The sequence below is a fragment of the Melospiza georgiana genome, chromosome 1 (assembly GCF_028018845.1).
Source record: "Melospiza georgiana isolate bMelGeo1 chromosome 1, bMelGeo1.pri, whole genome shotgun sequence".
Classification (NCBI taxonomy): domain Eukaryota; kingdom Metazoa; phylum Chordata; class Aves; order Passeriformes; family Passerellidae; genus Melospiza; species Melospiza georgiana.
This window is the reverse complement of record NC_080430.1, coordinates 69,084,413-69,090,808: the sequence shown is the minus strand read 5'-3', so window position 1 is coordinate 69,090,808 and position 6,396 is coordinate 69,084,413.

Here is a 6,396-nt window from a genome sequence, read left to right as displayed (position 1 = left end):
AGTAATGATAATCAGTAAACAGTAGTAATAGTAGCAGCAAATAATACAACAAGGAGATCAGTATGAGGTAGCTGCAAACTGATGTAACATGGGAGAGGGAGGTTGTATTTCATGGAATCACAGAACGGTTTGGAGTCGAAGGGGCTTTAACGATCATCTAGTTCCAACCGCCCTGCCACGGTCAGGGACACCTCCCAATAGAAAAGCCTTGTCCAACCTGGCCTTGAACACTTCCAGGGATGGAGCATCCACAGTTTCTCTGGGCAACCTGCTCCAAGGCCACCCCACTCTCACAGTAAAGAATTTCTTCCCAATATCTAATCTAATCTAAACCTACCCTCCTTCACCTCAAAGCCGTTACCCTTGTCTTATCATTCCATGCCCCTGTAACAAGTCCCTCTCCATGTTTTCTTGCAGGCCCCCTTTGGGCACTGGAATGCTGTTCCAAGGTGTCTCCAGAGCCTTCTCTTCTCCAGGATGAACAGCCCCAACTCTCTCAGCCTGCCTTCATAGAACAGGTGCTCCAGCACTCTCAGCACCTTTGTGGCCCTGCTGTGGGTTTGTTCCAAGAGGTCCATAACTTTCTTGTGTTGGAGGTCCCAGAGCATTTCTCTATGCTCTTCAATTTTAATTATTTTTAGTTTAGATTTGAACTTCAAGTCCTCGAGCTTGCGATAGTGAAGTGGGTAATAATCAGGGACTTCCCTTGTCCATTTTTATGAAAAACTAAATAATTCATCATGCACATGTGCATGCATACACATATCTGACCCTTGTACCTGCAGTGGTCTGTGCTGGTGCAATGTCAGGTCTCAAAACCAGCAAGACAGGCTCCTCCTGGCACTGCTCTGCTCGCTGACAAGCTGCTGCTTGCAGTCAAGTGCCCTGACAGGCAGAGCTCGCTTCAAATTTTGTCTCCAGACTCCTTCTTCCCCACATCATCTCATCACTGAATGCTTCATTCTAACATCACCTCTTCCACAGGACTAACACAAGGAAGGAGCTGGCTGTGCTGGCCATGTACTTGTGTAACATCCTTCTCATTTCCTGGGCTGGTTTTTGCTTAGAGCCTGTGCTGACTGGTTGCACAGCTCACTTTTATGCTACAAAGACCATCCTTAGAACCAACAAGAATCACTTCTCAACCCCTCCCCACCCCCCCCCAAAAAAAAATCAAAATAAGAGAAGTCTCTTATTTGAAAATTTTTAATTGCTTTCTAAAGCTATAATCTGCCTCAAAATTATGCTTCAAAAATTCTTTATTATGTATATATGAAACAACTACAAAAGGATCAAACTACACTTATCGCCAAGCTAGAAGAAAAGGCAGACCTGAAGTCTCCAGAAAAGTAGCTAATCACCTGAATCAAAATTTAATTTCAAATCACTAAGATCAAATACAAGGCACTAGCCCTTTTTTAAACAAAGTTTCTTTCTGTGGTGTTCAAATTAAGTGACTAATTATGCATAAAAAAAGAAAAAAAAACAAAACAAGTGCAGGTTACTTCCCTCTTCAGCATATGAAAAAAGTCAACAAATCCCCTAAAGGAAAAGGCAGTATCAGACAGGGTGAGAATGACTAATTCTCAGACCTTTTGGACTACAAGTGCTGATACAACCAGGTGAGTTTTCTAACCACAGAAAGTACCTCCTGTTGTTAAGAGAGCTGTTTCTTCTCCCCAAGAGTGTATTTTTGTTCTGCTTTTTCTCTGTACATTTACCATATTTAAAAATAGACATTTAAATTACAGATCTTCTTACCTTAATTAAAACTGGACTAATTAAAAGCTGTTTTAGAATATTTTTTTAATGAACATGTGGAATTAAGTCTTCTATCTATGGTGCATACCGCAGAGAAAGGGACAGCAATGCATCAACACTTTCAACAGAAATGTGTAACATAATATTCCCTAGAGGAACAGGTACAGATTATAGTTAAGCTCTTGTGAATTAGCCAGAACTACTGCTAGGTTAGAACTGCCAATAAGAATAATTCTTTCTCTGAGAATAGCTCTTTCCTCTCCATAAAATGCTTGTAAGTTTAATATTGCTTATATAAGTTAGTGTTTCCTGCTTGCTGATTTGCATTTTGATTAAAACTCAATTACTTTGTCCAACACCTCACTCCAGCTCCCTGCACCCTCTGCCTGTCCCAGAGTAAATGTTATGGAACAGCTGAGAAGGCAAGACCTAGGGCAAATAGCCCCAAGGATGAAGAGCCACCAACATCAACCACTTATGCCTGCTCCAATTGCTTCTCACTGGTGAGCAGCTCACAGCAGCCCATTTTGGGTGAGAACATGCATCAGGAGGTAAAAAACATTAGGAAAGACAAAGCTACAGATGGTAGCTGATGGTTGCAAAGACTGGTCCAAACTAACTCCTAATGGAGAGGAAATTGCCATACACAGCAATTAGCCCACAATGTTTATAAACATGAGGGCTCATCCTGGGATGTCACAGTCATTGCTGATTCTGACTCCCGGTGAATCCTACAGCCCCTGTGCACATATGCCATCTCCCAACATCCTCCCAACGTTCTCTTGATCTCAGTTCTGGATGCACAATCTCAAAATCTTTGCAGAGAAATAATTCTGATACCTCAAGCCTGGCCCACTGCCTCTTAGCTCCCCATGCAGCCAGCTACTTTTGGCTAAGAGGCACCACCTTATTCCTGGTGGAAGCTTTGACCTGCAGAGGTCAAACAGGAAAAACAAACTATTTATCCACATGTGCTTGGCCAAAGAAAGCCCTTGCTGGGTAGTATGTGCTCAGGGAGGCTGTGCAATGCACAGGTCTGATGTAAATGCTTTGTAGAACCAAGGAGCCTAGGACTGAAAAAGACCTCAGAGTGGATGAATTTTAGTCCTCATTCCGCCATATAAATAGTATCATACAATCCTATTTGTAAACTATCTCAGCTCTTCTTTAAAACAAGCGAAAGCTCAGAGGTTATTTTTGCCTACCACTCTCTAAAAGTTAGCTCCTTGCCTAGGATTATGAACTTTTTCAAAGTCAGCCTATATTTACTTATAGCTCATTCATACCAGGGCATTTCTCTGCCAGCATTGTCTTTTCAATGAAATACTCTTTTCCCCTCTGACAGTATTTAGAGGTAGCAATGACCTTTCTCTCTTTTGTTCTGCTCTTACTAAACAAGCCAACGGTTCCCCTTCCATTCATGCCTGAGTACCATCCCACAAATCTCCTGCACAAATCAGACTGGCAAATAAAAACAATCATTCATCCTCTCATTCATTCCCACACAGCTGAGCAGCAAATGTGTGTTCTAACACTTGCACATCTCAGTCATCTTAGGCCCAGTGTTAAATGCATTTCAGAAATGGGACTAACATCGAATCTGAGAGTTTGACTATTTTGCAGATGTTTCCCTTTCCATTCATGTCATAGACAATTACTTCCTCTCAATGACTCAGACCTGAAAAGATGATATTATGTATGCATTCAGTTTGTTTCGGGGTTTTTTAAATGCCATTTTCTTGCTGCCAGCTAAAGCAATATACAGCAAAAGACTGCCCTGCTCGATAGAGCCCAGAAATAGGCACTCTGACACACACACACCCCTCTGCCTGGGCTGCAATGACCATGACATAGCAGGGTTCCTTAGAGCACCGAGGAGGGCGTACAGCAAGCTCACTACTCTGGACTTCAGCAGAGCAGACTTTCGCCTCTTCAGGGATCTGCTTGGTAGTATATCATGAGATCAAACCCTGCAAGGAGCCCAAGGAAGTTGGTTAACATGCAAGGATCCCCTCCTCTAAGTTCAGGGATGATGCATCACAACAAAAAGGAAGTTGGGCAAAATTTCCAGGAGGACTGCATAATGAACAAGGGGTTCCTGGACCAACTAAAACACAAACACAAAGCCTACAAAGAGTGGAAACAGGAACAGGTAGTCTGGGAGAAGTACAGAGAAGTTCTCCAAGCAAGCAGGGACCAGGTTAGGAAAACTAAAGTTCTGAGAGAATTAAACATGTCCAGGGACATCAAGGGACAACAAAAAGAAAAAAAGCTTCTATAGGTATGTAGGTGATAAAAGGAAGAATAGGGAAAATGTGTGATTTCTTCAGAAGGAAACAAGAGACCTGGTTACCGGAAAGACGGAGAAGGCTGAGGGAGAAGATATTTTTGCCTTGTTCCTCACCTGCAAGGGGTCCAGTGACACTGTCTGAGCAGCAGAAGGCAAAGGTGGGGACTGGGGGAATGTAGAACTGCCCACTGTAGGAGGCCAGGTTCAATCAGCTGAGCCCAGATGACCAGAGGGACACGACCCATCACAGGATGTTGTGCTCATCAATAAAAGCTGGGAGAAAGAAGGAGAAAGAGAGAAGTTCAGAATTATGTAATTTTTCTTCCCAAGTCACTGTTATGGAAGATGGAGCCCAATGCTTTTAGAGACAGCTGAATATTTTCCTGCCAATTGCAAAGTGTGAATGAATCCCATATTTTGCATTGCTTGTGAACACATCTTTTGCTTCACATACTAAACTGCCTTTATCTCAATCCATGAGTTTTCACACCTTGAGCCTTCTGATTTTCTCTCCCATCCCGCTCACAGGGAGTGGCCATGAAGCTGTTTAGGGGCAGTTCCCCACTGGAGCTACACCAGAATATTTACCAAACTACTTTCTGTAGATACTTTTTTCAAAAGTATCTACAAAAGCCCAAAAGCCAAAGCAAGATATTTTTTCCAATATTTTCCTTTTTTTTTTTTTTTCCTCCCCTTCTTGTTTGGGGAAATTTTGGAGAAGCTTTCTAAAACTACCCAAGCTGTACCTTCCAGTCACAGTCAAAGGCTGTACTGAGAAACTTCAATTTAATGCTTGTTCACAGTAATTTGCAAACATTCAGTGTACAGCAGTAAATGCTATTAGAGCATAGCTGACTTCAAAACACCGGACAAAACCTGGAAAATCAGAGCAGATTTTACTACATATTGTATGATGTGATAGAATACAAAGCAAAGGGAAAAGCCACTGGGTGGTTATAGTGCTGCCATTTGCATAAGCCAATGATTTACAGCAAACACTAGTTATTTTAATGTGTCATTTTTATCTTGTGTGTATCATTTAACTTACCATATAAGTGTAGTTTTTTCATTAACTTTCAATTTTTAACTCTGCCTCTAACTCACACACACACAAAAAGATAAAATCTTACATGCAGCCCGCTAAGAGACTTTTAAAGCTCAAAATAGAGCAACTTGTATTTTGACAGCTGTCCTTTGAATCCCAAACTATAGCCCCTCAGGAGACACAGCATTATGTAATTTTAGTGACAGCCCAATTGTCATTCAGCTAGAAAGAAGGATGTTGTGATCTCAATGGAAAAGAAAAGCGATACTGCCATCTGTAAGCTTATAGACCTTTTTCTTTGGTAATTTGTACCTCTCATGAAGGGTTAGGAGTGGAAATTACTACAAGCTGTTGAGTAAAATGACATCACTTTGCCACCCACAAAATGTTACGAGTTTGTCAGCCTAGCAAACAGCACAGCAGCAAGGAAAGAGCAGTCTCATGGCAAGTGAGGGCTCTTCTCTCTGGAGGAAACATATTCTCATTGTGCTGGCCAGCCACTGTCTCTGTGGGACTCTGACCACCGTGGCCACAAACCCCAGATTCAATGGTTGCTCTCTTCATTGTCTGCAGGAAAATAATATATAATTGCTGGGAACGCTACTCACTCCATGGTCCTCTGATTTTTATGGTTCAGTCAAATGAAACTGAATTTTGTTTTCAGGCAATTTAGTCTCAATTGTAAGTCAGTATGTGGCAAAATTAATAAAGGGAGAAATTCACGTTTGCAATTAGAAGTTGTTAGGAAGAATAGGATAATGCAGATTGAAAATTTCATGGATCATAAAGAAGGAATTTCCTGCTATTAATTCTGCAGATGCTCTAATGTATTCCTCTTAATGATGGAATACTGGAGGCTATTTTTTTTCCATGGTTGAATTCTCTTCCATTACACTGCACACACCCTCTTAAGTAACCTGCAGCTGCTTTTATCTGCCAGTACAAATGCTGATCCATTGTGATATTTGACACATTACAGAGCCCCTGTGATTTCTCCACATACCCTAAATAAAACCAGTCTGAAGCTCAAGAAGTGGTGGCTGCAGGCATGAGAAGAATTTTAAAATGCTCTGACATATTGAGAAGGTGAGTGAAGATTAGGGGGGGAAAAAAAAGCCCAAAAAGCACATCTGTAGACAAGACTTACTCACTCATAGTTTTTGGCCAGCTCCACATGCTGTAAAGCAAGAAAACTGGTTTTAATTATTTTTTAATCAGCAGTTTCTCCCTGATCTGCCCTGCACTCTTCTGGTGGGTCATAACCAGCATACTCCAATATCCACCCAAAGAAAATTTGGAC